The sequence below is a fragment of the Chiloscyllium plagiosum genome, chromosome 3 (genome assembly GCF_004010195.1).
Source record: "Chiloscyllium plagiosum isolate BGI_BamShark_2017 chromosome 3, ASM401019v2, whole genome shotgun sequence".
In the NCBI taxonomy this organism is placed as follows: domain Eukaryota; kingdom Metazoa; phylum Chordata; class Chondrichthyes; order Orectolobiformes; family Hemiscylliidae; genus Chiloscyllium; species Chiloscyllium plagiosum.
This window is the reverse complement of record NC_057712.1, coordinates 19,533,638-19,549,816: the sequence shown is the minus strand read 5'-3', so window position 1 is coordinate 19,549,816 and position 16,179 is coordinate 19,533,638.

Sequence of the window (16,179 nt, the reverse complement as noted above, 5' to 3'; positions counted from 1 at the left end):
ACCCTGCACATTCAGAGAGAAACCCAAACACTTAACCTGCCTATAGTTGCAGCCATTCCCCATTTCAGCCCCAAGGACTGACCATCGCCCACTCCTCACCCAGTCAACATGGATGGAGAGCTTCAACTGATGAGTGACCGTGCCTCTGACTGATCTCTGGACAGCTTCACAAATGAATTATAGCAAATCCTCTTACCAGTTTCATGGGAGATGCAAGACGAACTATGGCCCAATCTTCAGACTGTGTACCAGATCCCTTGACCCTGACCACCCAAGTGACTGACTGACAATGTCCAAACCCCTGGACTGTCCCTGAATTACTGTGACCAGAGCCCCTGACTAAAGGTGATCTCCCTTGACTTGACTGGGGACTCCTCCTCCTAGAGTTTGAGACAAGGTCATTTGTTTGAAGGGCATGCAGTGTGTCTGCTGCATAAGCTGCTGGCGCATTGTGTAGGTGTGGCATTGACATTGCCATGGTGCCATACAGCATGCATCCACCTTGTTGACAGGTCACTTCTGACATTTCTGGAAAGCTGCCTGGCTTTGTGTTTGCATTATATGGCAAGGCAAGTCTGTAAGCTCTGAATGAAAAGGCAAAGTGGAAAGAGATAGAGCAAAACAAACCAATGACATTGTGATCATGCAAGTCAGTGCAAAGTGAGCGTGCGTTAAGAGAGGAGCCCTGAGATGAGCCCTGGTCCAATCCATGAGCTGGCTGCTTTCCTCTGTGTACAATGTGTGCAGGTAGCAGCATTACAATGAAAGGTGATGGCTCTCTCCAGTATGCAGCAGTTGTATAACATTACATTAGACCTGTATTGTGAGGGCTTGCAGTTGTGCCAAGAGGATATCCAATGTCAATGTCCATCCATGATGGGTTGTAGGTTATTACCTTTGGAGTGTGCTCACAAATATTGGGAGTTGCTGTCGAACATACATGTCTGGAACAGCAAGCAGCCAACTTGAGTCAACAGGTATCCTTTCTGACTTTCACGTCAGCTATTGTCATTGTCTGGTTTATATCTGCCACTGTCCTGTGTCTGGTAGAATAGGATAATATATATCACTGAGTTGAGATCACTAGTGAGATTCTTGACTCTCAAAACTTGGTTGCAGAATTGGTCTATTTTTTCTCGACAGTTCGAACCTCATTTCTACTGATTTGGTGAGCTGACTCACCATTGCACATGGCATTCAGGGGGCTGGGAAGTATCCGCCCATTGGTTTAATCTGGAGACTGATTCAAGAAGGACTCACACTAGCTGGTCTATTAAGTTGTTTTGGAATTAAAATGTAAGCTATCATCAGGAATGCCAGGCCATGAATGAAGATTTTCCAGTTGTCTATTGAGAAAGAAAAGATCATATTTGCATGTATGCTGAAGTGAGCAGCTGTTTTTCTTTTGACGAGAGCTCAGAATTCTTTTTAAAAAGTTCTGATATGGTGCTGAACCCTTTTCTCTTTATAGGGGAAACTTGGTTCAAATGCAAACACTTGGTTCGCTGTTAAACTGAATATCTGTGTCTTTGTTCTGCTTCAGTGATGTAATCACCAAGATATTCCTGTTGTAGGCTGAAATCTGATGTTCTTCTCCTTCAATAATGAAACTCTAACTTCTAATTAACTTTACACGACTCAGTTGGTTGTGAGAGTGCAAATGGCAAATTGCCAGGTCATTGACCTGCCCCCTTGTTGATGAGCACACCCCTGACCCTGAATGCTGGCAGCCGCCTCTCCTTGCTGATGCAGGGAAGTGGAAAAATAGCAAGCTTGTCTTGAGTGCTTTCTTTGTAATGCTGCCAAGTGCCATTCTATTACCAGCAGTGCAAGTGCATTGGAGATCATACATCAGGGCTAATTGTCCTTGCAGTGTCACTGTAAATCTATCAGAGTGAAATGCTGCCTACCAAGTTGGGAGCTTAAATCTCTTTTAATGAAGGGCAATATTACCAATCTACTAATTTTGCATGGAGTTCTGTCCTCTTTGCTACAGTGGGACATCATTATAATATAAATGTGCTTACAAAATCGCATCTGACAATTTACAACTTGGTTTGTCACATCAGTTGTTATGCACAAGAAATATTGATTATATTATTTGAAAAAAATGTGTCACTTTAAGCCATTAATTTCATTGGATTTCTGATCATTTTTGCAAATCCTTTTTACAAGCTGAATAAAGTACAGCACATTAATTTTACAAAACCTGCACTTAGTTATATAGGGATGCAGATAAAGACATGCACTAGTACTGAGTTTGAGTCACCAGATATCTTTTCCGACTTTCACATCAGCAATTGTCGCTGTCTGGTTTCTAGAATAGGAAAATGCTTATCAGTGTGTCAAGATCACTGCTGAGATTCTCATCTCTCCTTTCAGAACTTGCTTGCAGAATTGGTCTTCTTTTTCTCTCGACAGTTAGAATCTCATTTCTACTACTTTGGCGAGCTGACTCACCATTGCGCATGGCATTCGGGGGCTGGGAAGGTTAGTTAGTTAGTTAGTTCTGATGAAGTGTCACCAGACCCAAAACAATAACATTGCTTTCTTCTCACAGATACTGCTGGACCTGCTGAGATTCTCCACCAACTTCTGTTTTTGTTTCAGATCTCCAGTATTTGCAGTTCTTTGTTTTATTTTACTGAAATATAACTTGACAGAAAGGGAAAGCGGTGTGACTTGCTGATTTTTCCTTCTCTTTTTAGTGGAGGTGTTCCGATCCTGCTCTTGTCCCTGAAAGCACAGCTGAAATATTGAACTGTACATAGGGAAGGTTTGTCTGTGTCTGAAGAAAATTAGTTCAGATCTCCTAGTTTCTTTATTGATGGAGACTGTACACTGAAAGATACATGTCGGAATCTCTTGGAAGTTCCAACACCCCAACAACTCAGTAATTGTCTGGGAAGATTAAACTTCCAATGTGCAATGACCTGATGTCTGAAAAAAATCCCTAACTCTGGGTTAGAGTCAGAGTCTTCAGAAGGTTCTGACTCACTAACCTGAATAAGTAAACTAAAAAAAGTTAGAACAATTAAAACTTGCACTAATTGATGCCCAATCACTCAAATTCATCCAACCACTCATCCCTCATGAGCCCTGTATCCACTGAATACCCAACACAAACCGAACCAAATGGTAACACCAAACCCCAGACCAACTCTCCATCCTCATCCACTTCCCTGCCATCTGGACATCCTCACCCACCTGTCATGCCAACCCCTACAACCTGACAGCCTAATCTTCACTCTCCTTCCAAGCTCTCCTCTCAAACACCATCAACCTATTACCCAACATACCTACCACTGTACCTCCCCACTCGCCTGGAAGCCCTCAGGCATCTGCCATCGCCCCTGCTAACCCACCTTCCATTTACAACCCTCACCCACCTACCTCTCCATCTGCCATCTGGCACTCAAACTAATCTTTCTGCCAATCAGCCCAGTCGATTACCACCACACTATCCCTCATCCACTTCCTACTGTACACTACCCAATCCACTTTAATCTGCCTCCTCATTCACTTACACACTTACCTTCCGTTGGCAGCTGTCAAAGTGGCATCGAGATCTTTAAACTGTGTCTGCTTATTGGAATACGATAGTGCAGCTGTTGCTGTAAAAAGGGAACATGGTTTCTGTCTCATTTCTGTGCGGTTTCTTTACACACTCGAATGCTACTTGCATGGTATTGCTGGACTGCTTCTGTTGTGATGGATCCGGAATTGCAAGTCTGGTCCTGATTGTGTGAATGAGATTAGGAAATATGGTATGTGTGAAATCAGAGGTTGAAGCACTGAATGTGATCTGCTACCCTACTTCAATGAACCCATAACTCATTCGCTTCTGGCAAAATATGCAGATAAAATTGGCAAAGAATGTCAACGAAATCTAAACTCTTTCCTTCAAAAATGTTAGATTCAACAATACCTTGGTACATGATATTGTTGAATATATTATGAACTAGTGAACTAGCACACATCTAACTTTGTCCTCAAGTGTTATGAAATCCAGGAAAGTTTATTGGAGCTGTAAATTCCCATGGGTTGCTCCATATGGGCACAATGAGCTGTCAAACAGACTCACTCTGACACTGGGTGGGGGAAAGGCATGAGGACTGTCCTGCTGCTTTTGAGTCGCAAGGTCATGAGTTCACCTCCTACTTCAGAGAACAAAGTCTAGACTGATGTTCCATTACATCACTGTAATAATGGTAAACTGTCAAAAGTGTTGCGTTTGCAATAAGATATTAAACCCAGCTCCCATCTACTCTCTCATGTGGGCATAAGAGACCACATTTCACTAGTTACAGAAAAGCAGTGTTAATTTGTCCCGGTGTTGTGGCCAATATACATTCCTCATCTAACTTTTTTTTAAAAAAGTCTGATAATTATCCAATTGTGGGACCTTGCTGGAAGCACACTGGCTGATGTGATTCCTATATTAAAATGGCATTTCACTGGCTGCAATATGCTTGGGAAAGTTTGAAATTGTGATTGTTAGATGTGTAACTGGAATTCATGTTGAGATCATTTCTTGTTTATTAATAGACAAGCAGGGCACAAGTTTTCCTCTGAACATGGCTTTTACTGAAAAAGAAGAAATGAGTATAAAGCAATGTTCCTCACTAATAAATAATGAAAGTGAAAATATATGCTTCAAGATTTTCTTAATGTAAGGATACAAATGTATAGTGTGAGAAAGTGACAAGGGACTTATTGTCTATATTTAGTGCAATTCTGATGACTCCTGCCTCTTCAAAAATGACTATGAGTAAGAGTGCAGTAAGTTAAGATTTTTCAATTTTAAAAATGAAGATGGGGAGGACAAGAAAGTGGAAGAAGAGGTCAAAGAGTAGCAAGACAAGAACTGAAATGAAAAGGAGAAGGGAAATAAAAAAAGGAGGGAAGAGTAGGACAAGGAACAGGAGGAGGTTTGGTACTACCCAGAAACTGGGCTGGATTTTTCAGCAGGGCCAGGATCAGAGGCAGTCAGTTGGCAAGTGGGTTCACTCATTCTATCCCAGCTACAGGCAAGTTTTGTAGATGCAGGAAAAAGATTGACAGGAGAACCTGCCTGCATGAGATGGGAAGCACATTAAGAGCCTAGTTAGCCCAAATTACAGAAGGCCGCCTGGAATTTTCCAAGCCACCTTCAAGATCCCACAGAGAGCGAAGGGTGGTTGAGATGGCCGGTGCTTCAGATAGGCATTGGGGCCCTCTCTTCCATGCCTGGGTGCAGGAGCAGCAATAGATTACCCTGTAAAGGGGGCAAACTAAACTCCACAGTTAAGTTCCTGGAAGTGACAACCACCAACAATCTGTCCTGGACCACCCACATTACTGTGATGGTCAAGAAAGCCCAACAATGCTTCTACTTCCTTAGCATGCTATGAAATTCAGCATGACTGTAAAGACTCTTTGCAATTTTCACAGATGCACCCGTAGAAAGCACTCTATCTGGGTGTATCATGGCTTGGTATGGCAATTGCTCTGCCCAACACCTGAAGAAACTACAGGGAATTGTGAACCCAGCCCAGTCTATCATGCAAGACAACCGTCCATCCATTGACTCCATCCACACTTCTCACTGCCTCAGGAAGGCAGCCAACATTATCGAAGACCCCTCCCACCCTAATTATAATCACTTCCAAACTCTTCCATTTCGCAGAAGATATAAAGCTTAAACACAAGTACCAACAGGTTCAAGAACAGCTTCTTCCCCGCTGCTATTAGACTTCTGAAAGGACTCACATGTCAAATCTAATGTTGATCTCACTCTTTGTGCACCTTCTCTGTAGCTGTAACGTTTGTATTCCTCACTCTGTTCTATTATCCTAAATAACCTTATATGGTATAATCAGCCTGTAGTGCACACAAAACAAAACTTTTCACTGTACCTAGGTACATATGATAACAATAAATCAAATTAAATTAAAATTCATGTTGACGCTGCCTCGCTCATGCTTACCTTCTATTACTCATTCCTGATGACAGGCTTTTGCCCGAAACGTCGATTCTCCTGCTCCTCGGATGCTGCCTGACCTGCTGTGCTTTTCCAGCACCACACTCTCACCTCTAATCTCTAGCATCTGCAGTCCTCACTTCTATCTTCAATTACTACCTACTGCTCCTCCCCCATGCTGGACCGTTTGATTTGCCCTCCAGCTTTAACCATCTGCCTGCTGTCTTTAAATCCTGTCTTCAATCCAACAAAGGAGGAAACATCTTTGAGAATCTGAATGAATAACTCGTCATCCAGAAACAGTTCTGATTCCCATCCCTGATGAGCAACTCCAGCCCATTGAATCTGCCATGATAGTGGAGACTTGCTCATTACAGCTCTGTCCTTGTATTTCATATTGTTGATTAAGAACTTCTTCACAATTGCACTGATTGACTTGCTTGAGAATTATAAAGGGGAGTACATGACTACAAATGATCAGTATCACTAATAAACTCACATCCTTGCAAATATCCATGTTCCAAAACAGGATAGCTGGAATTTTCAACCTCAAAGTGGGTAGCGGGAGTCTGTGAAACTCAAGTCTCAGCCTATGCCTCAGCACAAATTGTCCAAAGGAATGGAAATTTCATTATAAGGAGTGGAATGGTTGCAGTCATAGAGTCATACAGCACAGATGCAGACCCTTCAGTCCACGTCTTCCATGCCATCCGGGTTTCCCAAACTAACTATATCCCTCTAAACTTTTATTATTCATACACCTATTCAAATGTTGTTTAAATGCTTTAACTGTACCTGCATCTACCACTTCCTCTGGATGTTCACTCCATATACTAACCACCCTCTGTGTGAAAAAGTTACCCCTCAGGTCCCTTTTAAATCTATCCCTTCTCACCTTAAATCTATGCCCTTTAATTTTGGACTCCCCTACCCTGGGGAAAAGACATTTGTTATTCAGCTCATCAATGCCCCTCATGATTTTACAAGCTTTTGTAAGATCACCCCTCAACCTCCTATGATCCAGGGGAAAAAGTCCCCACCTATCTAGCCTCTCCTTATAATTCAATTCCTCCAGTCCTTGTAAATATTTCCTGCACTGTTTCTAATGTAATAATATCCTTCCCATAGCAGGGTGACCAGACGATGGTCCAATCAACTTGGGAAATGATCCGAGGCAACAGTAGGAGCTGCTGATTGCCAAGTTGATCAGTCGAAGGGTCTGCCTTGGAGCTGAGCAAATTAGGGCCAACAACATAAACACACCCTCCCCCAATTCTTAGCTCCTTACCCCCTTTCAAACACCATGCACTCTCTATGTCCTATCCTTGCCATAATCATGCAATCTTATTCCCCTCTATGCACTCCCCGGCCCCTCAGACACCACACCACCACCCCGCCCAATAATACTAGGTTATTCCCCTCCCCACAACCCACCTCTTATGGCTCCTCAGAACTTCCATGTCAGAAAAAGCCTCGACCTGTAGTCCCTTATCCCTGGCATATCAAATTATGCCCCTGTAACAAGCAATGCCCTCCATATCCTCCCATGGACCTCTACATCTGCCATGTCAAGCTATGGTACTTTATGCCCATTCACCGATGATACACTGGATGAAAAAAACTAATGCTATAGCAACAGAATAATTTGTAAAAAGATGATGTAAAAACATTGATTGATAATTTGCTATATTTTAAAATTAATTGTGTATGTGGATATTGCACATTCTCCCCGTGTCTGCGTGGGTTTCCTCCGGGTGCTCCGGTTTCCTCCCAGTCCAAAGATGTGCGGGTCAGGTGAATTGGTCATGCTAAAATTGTCCATAGTGTCTGGGATGTGTAGGTTAGGGGAAATGTGGAGTAGGAGGGGCATGGGTGTGGGTGGGTTACTCTTCGGAGGGTAGGTATGGACTTGTTGGGTCAAATGGCCTGTTTCCACATTGTAGGGATTCTATGTTCTGATTAGAGTCTAACAGAAGCATCAATTACTTAGACTCTATAAAGTAAAACCAGCTGAAACTGCAAACACTTTGTGTAAATAAACATTGTGACTTTGACAGCAAATTTTGATTCAGAGCTATCAATTGAGTTGGGTTTAAGTGTTTAACAGAGTCATGGATATTTGGGTTCTTAGTTTACATAAGTAGTCTCGGAATGGCCGTAGGATATGTTTGGGGATATATCTTTGCACGAGGGCATGAGGGACAAATGGAGGAAGGAGGGGTTGGATGAGGGTTATAACCTGGCAGAGTAGGTCGTAAGGAGCCACAGGACACAGCTTGGCATGGGCAGGATGCATGAAGGGCTACCTGTGAGCTGCTGTAGGCCACAACTCTTTGAAAATCTGGCCCAATCATCCCTGACAATTGCAGATGACTACAGCATGCCTAGCCCCACAATGGAGCTGGCCAGTTCACGCATGCTGGGTGCGAGCTCACAACCCAAACCAGGCTACACACTGAAAATTGACGACCCAAGGAATGGGGTTAGGAATTCCGGAATCGGGACACAGCTGCCAATTTTTGAAGGGACATAATGACTCAAGCCCAGTCCTGTGTGCTGGAAAGTTTGCAGCTTAGTTGAGGAAACAATTAGTTGAGGACCACCAGAATAAATTAACAGAAGTGTTATCACTTACACTGAACTTATCTGAAATGTCTAAATGTTATGAAAGTGAGATATTTTTGCACATTGAGGTGTTCCATTCTGCTATCTGCATATTTATGGCCAGTTTTATATTTACAAGGGAATTTAGCTGAATGCAGTTACAGGGGTAGTGAAAAGCAAATGACAGGGGCAGAGTGAATGTGCACATGTGTGTTCTGTTGTCCATTTAATAGCCCATTAACACGGTAAAGTGATTTTAAAATTTCACATTATAGGATATGTGAAGCAGACAGGCAGAGTGCTCTGGGGATGTAATCAAGTGTTTCCATACTAGCAATTTTCAGTGCATGTAGCCCACTTGAGGAAACGACACTTGTGGTTAATGAGGTGCACAGTCTCAGCCAGGTGGAACTGTTACAATTCAGGCTTTCTCTGAACACTTCAACCTTATGCCTTCAACTAAGACTGCTGTTTTCATTCATGTACTGGCATTTTCTTATGAACCTGAAACTTTTAAATGTCACACGAGCAGGATAACTTAACCATTTAGCCCATTTTGTATCAGAAGTGACTTTAATACCTCGTTCAAGTAATTGGCAGTAAAAATTGCAGCATTAAATCCTATCACTGGGGCTGAAGCTAAAGGGTCATTAGGCAGAAGCAGAAAAATTACAGCAACATCTAATATATACCAAATGTCCTGTGATCACAAATGCAAGTGTTTCTTTGCTCTTAAAGAAAATACTGATGTGCAACTAACTACTGAAACCCTTTTTTGCTGGTAACAATTAGGTCAGTCCAAATAGTTTGTGAGGCTGTAAGAAAGTGTTTTGCAGACTGAAAGTGGATGCTAATTTGGGTTCTGAAATCTGCAGTGTCCAACAAGTACTCTGTATTTTTATTTTAACAGATGGTAAACCTACAAAGGCCCAGGTGAATTTAACTGTGGCTGTAAGGTTGTGCTTTTAGCTCCAAGATTGTGGGTTACTTATCCCTCTCTAGAAGTTTGCTCTGTGACCTAGATTAACACTTCAGACACTGACAAAGCACTGTGTTGTCTTTAGGATGAATTAAGTTGAAGCACCAACCGCCTTGTCAGGTGTAATGACGATCCATGCTGCTGTTCAAAGTCGGGCAAGTGATTTTGCCTGGGTAATCTGACCAACATTGATCCCCCAACATCTGCATCAGGTTATCTGGTCATTATCTCATTGCTGTTCATGAGTCCTGTGCAAATTGACTGGCATACTTCCCACAATAACAAAATTATCTTATTATTCATGGGTTCAGAGTGAATCCCATGCTAGTTCTTTCATTCTTTTCATTCTTCGATTCTCAGTTTGTGCTTGCAGTGCCATTACTCTTTGCTAGTTTTGGAAAACGTGCCCAACAGTGTCTTGATGTCAGTGTAGAATTTCCAGTTTTGGGGGCATATTTTAAGTGACTTAGCGTCTATATAACACTGTGCTTGCAGGAATGAAATCCAAGAGTATTTGCATGTGAACCATGCCAGTTGGAAGTTCAGCTCTGTTGTGTCAGGTCTCAGGATACTGGTCAGTTTTTATGTTTTCAGCTTCTCAGTTTGAACTTTCACTATCTCATCAATCATAATAGACAAAGCCTTCTACACTGCCACCCTCTCACTTTGTCTCTCCCACTCGAATAGAATGCAAAAAAAGCCTTTTTCTTACCGACAGTTATGATACCTCTACCCATCATTCTTTCGCAGACTAAAAACAAAGTTCAGATTAGAACATGAAAATCAATAAAATCATGAAAAGATTGCACTTAAACCACCCTGTATTTGCTCCAAATTGCTCCCTTTTACACATATGATGCAAAATAACTCTTGAACATTGACAGTCTTCATCTTCCTTTTGACTCCCTCACTGTCAGGAAGCCTCTACACTTGCCCAAGTTGATAAATTCTATAGTCCAGACCAACTCATTTTATGAGGCTAGAGTTAAGGAGTACAGATACCCATGGCATATAACAACAATGTGAGAATATCATATTCATACTATGCACAATTAATTTCAATGTGTGCTCTTTCCTGTGCTGAGATGAGACCTGCTTGATTCTGCAGTTTGAGCTTTCCGCAGGTGAAGTGCTCTGGGCCAGACCCCCATGAATCTAGTTGCGTCTCAATTTGGGAAAAATGATATTTTGAATCGGCCTGGTCAGAGATGCTATGAATCACCTTTGGGGCACCTCTCTTAAAAGTAGGGATAAAAACTGTGCATTACAAGATCCTTTCAATTGGAGAAAATACACTAAGCACTTCAGTTAGGATTTACTGTGGAACCAATTCCAAGGTTAGTTGGTTCCACTTCTGTCTTTTCCCATGTGACACAGCATCACCACAATGCTGATTGATCAACCGACATTTTTTTGGATTTGATCGGTGGTTTTAAAGCTGTCAGTCCTTCCTGCTGTTAACCTGCCACATGTTTTCAGGCTGGGGTCCTGCACTGAGATACTCTGGTTTACCAGCACCAAGATTCTTTAAAATCCAGCACGTTCTGGACTGGGACTTAAACCCAGGCTCCCAACACATCCTGAACTAAACCCTTCCACTAAAGGTTCTTCCACTTCAGAAGGAAGAAAGCTATTTGCCGAACCACTCCATCGCCCTGCAGCCCTGACCTGCTATTTGTAGAATCTACAGCTACTCTCCTGTAAATGCATGCTTCATGAGCTATGGATCTTCTTGCTTTATTCCAAAGTCCATGCAGGCCCATCATGCCTCTCTGCCCATGTGACCTGCTTTTTTCTAGGTCCCACTATGCTGTCTCTGACAGCCATCTCTCCCAGGTCCAAGTCAAACACACTTTACTTTGATTCAGCTGCAGGCTCCCACCTTCCTTCTAACAAGTGTAATAGGTCTATGCTACCTGCTTTTCAGCTGTTTGGCTTTCTTGGAGCATTTGATTGATAGTCAGGCACCTTATGAAGTCACGCTAGGAATAATGAATGGTTTGGAAGAGCTGTGGGTTTGGATCAGAGAGTATTAGGCTTAATATTTTGCTCAAGAGATTGGGCAAATACAAACACACAAACACAAACATGTACACACAAAGACAACACAAACATGCACACATGCATGCAAACACGCACGCACGCATGCAAACATGCACACACACAAAGGTACAAACACATACAAAAACACTCAAGCATGCACACATATACGAACACATACAGAACCAAACACACATACACACACACACACACACAAAAATCATCATCTTTTGTTCTTTCTTTCATCACCTTTTTAAGCTGACACTCTGCCTCTACATCACCTTGCCAGTGTTTTAGAAGAGAAAACTTCAGGCTTTTCAATGGTATTAGAGGCTGATGCTATCAATTATTCAGCTGGAAGAGTCGGAACCAGATAGGTTGCAGAATGTGACAAAAACTAGTCAGATGTTATGTTCTCTCAGTGTGTGCTGTGGACAAGCTTAAGGGCAAAAAACAAAATGAGTTATTGATTGTAATACAGGCTTGTTTATTTCATGTTTGTCCTCAAATATTTTATGAACAATAAATAAATGGCTGAAACGCAGCTTCTATTTTTAAAACATTTTCTAACAGGCCTGGCAATTGTCTTTATGTGAAATTATTTTTTTCAAGATCCTGGTTGCTCAACAACATAAAGGCAAACGCACCTTGGAGTGAAGGCATTAACTAGTTTTATGGGATAATTTCTAACATTGTGATGATAGAAAAGGCTACAGTTTGGAAATAATAGTGAATGAGTATGGAAGGATGACATGCTTTATTTAGTTAAAAATTTACACTATACTTCTCGATAATAAATGCATTAAACCAAGTGTCAACAATCTGAATTTTCTGTAAGTGAATATCTTAGAAAATAATTTTGCCAATTTTTACATAAATATCCCTCTTTAGTAACTTCTGAGTAATCACTATCCCTTACAGTGTACTGTAACAAAGAAATATCTGCAGTGTAGATTACAATAAGACAATGATTTACTGCCTTCCTTCTTTTACAGTCTCCCTCCTTAGCTTCACCTGCTGTAATTCTATATTCAGGGCTGCCTTTGTGAACAGTCAAATTTATTGAAGCAGTTGGCTAGTTCCAAACGAGATTGAGAGAGAGTGAGAGAGAGCGAGAGAGAGAGAGAGACTGAGTAGAAGACAAAATGAAAAACAAAGTGAGAGAGACAGAATGAATTACACTGGTAGAGATAGGCAAGGAATCAATCACAGGACTGGAATTCACAACCTTCAATTTGAAAGAGAAAAGTGCTACCATTAAGCCAAGGTTAACCCCCTCTAACATAGCCAAGTGCATCAGTTATATGATGCAATTCAGAGCAAACACACGTTGCTTTAGTGCAAAATGTACCAGACTAACAAAATATTGCATACAGTTCTGGTCATCACATGACCAGAAAATGTGGATGCTTTGGAGACGGTACGGAAAAGGTTTACCAGGATGTTGCCTGGTTGGGGGGGGGTCTTAGCAATGAAGAAAAGTTGGCTATACTGGGTTTGTTTTCACTGGAATGCAGGAGGTTGAGGGGCGACCTGATGCAAGTATATAAGATTGTGAATGGCATCGATACAGCGGAAAGTATGAGGCTTTTTCCCAGGGTGGGGGGCCAATTACTAGAGGATACAGGTTCAAGGTGCAAGAGGTAAAGTTGAAAAGAGATGTCTGAGGCATGTTTTTCACACAAAGGTTGGTGAGTGCCTGGAATACATTGCAAGAGGAAGTGATGGAAGCAGACACAATAGCAGCATTCAAGAAGCACCTGGATGAATACATGAATAGGAAAGGAATAGAGAGATATGGATCCTGTAATTGAAGACAATTTTAGTATAGAAGGACAAAATGTATCGATGCAGGCCTGTTCCTGTGCTGTACTGTTCTTTGTTCTTTGTAAAACGGCATCAATGGTACAAAAAGTACCAACAGTTACAAGAGGGACTGAGATTAAGCTCAACAAGTAAATTCCTTTTGCTTGTAATTTCAACTCTCCACCTTGCTCCCACTCTGACCTCTTTGTCCTTGGCTTTCTACAGTGTTCCAGTGAAACTCAATGCAAGCTTGAGAAAGTGCATCTCATCACTGATTTGCCACTTTACATATTGAGTTCAACAATTTTTGTTCAGGAGCTCTGACTCCAATTTTTGTTTTGTTTTTCAGGTATGACTTCACCCATCTCCTTATACATTCACTTTGCATTTGGACAGCTGCTAGCCAGCCTTTCACACCTTTTGTTTCACCATTTCTACTTATCACCGTGCAATTTTTGTCTGTTAATCTCTCCTGCCTCCACCTTATCACAGGCCTCCCCATTTCCTTCAGACACGAATCACCTCCCTCCCCAACCATTTGTATGTTCAAAACCAATTACACTTTCATCTTTACTTTCTCTCCATGCGTTCCAGTAAGTTATTTCACACAAAACTTTGCTGCTCATTTCATTATGTATGTCCCATGCCTCCGTGACATCACAACCATGCTATTGGGCACTTACCAACAGCAGATGCACTTGCCATGCCATGAACTTGTGGGATTTCTGCTGCCGCTGCCACATTTGCATCAGGTCAATCATTGCTAGCCACAAATTGCCCTTCTCAATACATGTGGTGGGGGAGGAGGGAAATAAGGAGGAACCATTTGGGGGCATATAGGAGGCAAGGGTGACTCATCATTGGAAATAGAAGCGCATATTTGTAAATGTATTGCTACTTTAGATCTTCTCCTGTTCGATCGACTGTCCTTGTATCTGAAGCTACAAGCATCGAGTCACACCAGCCTCCTGCTCTTAGTACCATACCATGTCAGAACCCTGTCTAAAGAGGTGTTGCTCTCTCCCTAATGTCCAGGGCAGCATGACATTACGTTGTTTTTCAATGTTGGAACTTCAATGTTGGAAAGTGATCAAATGGTTGAAAACGTTAACTTGGGTATTAAATAAGGGCAAAAGCAAAGAAAAAAATAAGCTAATGAAAAAGCTGCATTTGGGACCAAACAAATACTGGTGTGCTTTAAAATAGCAGCAAGTGTACAGTCAATGAATGATCACTTCACCCAGCTCACGTCCATTGGAAAAGGGTGTTGAATAAATGCCATCTGACACGTTGTGTCAGACACTGCACCACTCAATCATGGTGAAGGTAATGGTTCTCCTTCGAAATTTCTTCATCTTATTCTTTGTAAGGCTACTCCCACTCTCTCAGCTCTTCAACATCTATCACCTCCTCTCAGTTGTGCAGGACACAGAAAGCAAAGATTATGTGATAAACTCTGTCTGGACTGTACTGCAAGGTGGCCCAGAGCAATCCAAGCATCAAGGCCTCATCTACAGGAAGCCTATCATATGATTTGACAAAGCCCTGCTTGAAGAATGAGATGCATTGTTTCTACCCTCAGTCTTAGTCAGGGGTAGGGGGCAGTTTATGTCTCTCCACAGATGAACCATTAAGTATTTGCAGCATTTTATGTTTGGATTTTGTAAATTAGACTACCTGATTTAACACAGTTTCCATTTCATCCTGATAGTCTTCGTAAAAATAAGCAAAAATCATGAACACACATTTTTCATCCCCAATGGATTGCTGCTTGTGCCCATGCAGATATTTAGAACAGTGTTTTATTACTGATTGGCAATAATCCATCTCATAACTTTATTTCATCACCTTGTTTTGTCTTGTCTGCTATTATGCATCAAGTGTGCCATTTCTAGGTCAAGCAGGCACACTGATAGGATACTCACTGGCAAAACTAAAAATTGTTGGATTTGCAGAAGAAATTGAATACTCAGAGAATGTTTGCACAAAGTTTCAAGTCTTTCTGACAAAGCCAAGTAAAATCAGTGCTTCGGTGCAACAAAAACATGAGATATTTTTTAATTCAGATAAGAGGTATGGGTGTCATTGGCTGGGCTGGTATTTATTGCTCGCCCCTAGTTTTCCTTGAGAAGGGTTAGGATTAGGTTTAGGGTTCCGGAAGGTGAGCTGCCTTCTTGAACTGTTGCAGGTAGATCCACAAGACCCTGAAGGAAGGAATTACAGGATTTTGAACCAGTGACAGTAACCAAATGTTAATATATTTCAGTCAAGATATTGAGTGGCCCGGAGAGGAACTTGAAAGTGGCGGTGTTCCCATGTATCTACTGATCCTGCCCTGCTGGCTGGCAGTGGCTAGAGGTGTGAACTTTCAAAGCAAAGGTTTAAAATGTAATTCATCCAGAGGAACTCCGCATTTACAATGTCCATACTTGTTCCACTCTTGAGTACTCCTAGGAGGAGTTAATTGGAAAACTTCAGGCTTCAGTTCCGAGCCCAAATGCAGCAGTATAGAGAGACAACTGGGTGATTCACAGGAAAATTATAATGGCAAATGGGCATTGCTGAGTTTAGACAACAATTGGGAGTGTTATACACTAGGAAGCAATGCAGGGAGTGCAATGCAATACGTATTCTCAGGAGAACTAGCCATTTGGATACAGAACTGGCTCAAAGGTAGAAGAAAGAGGGTGGTGGTGGAGGGTTGTTTTTCAGACCGGAGGTCTGTGACCAGTGGAGTGCCACAAGGATCGGTGCTGGGCCTTCTACTTTTTGTCATTTACATAAATGA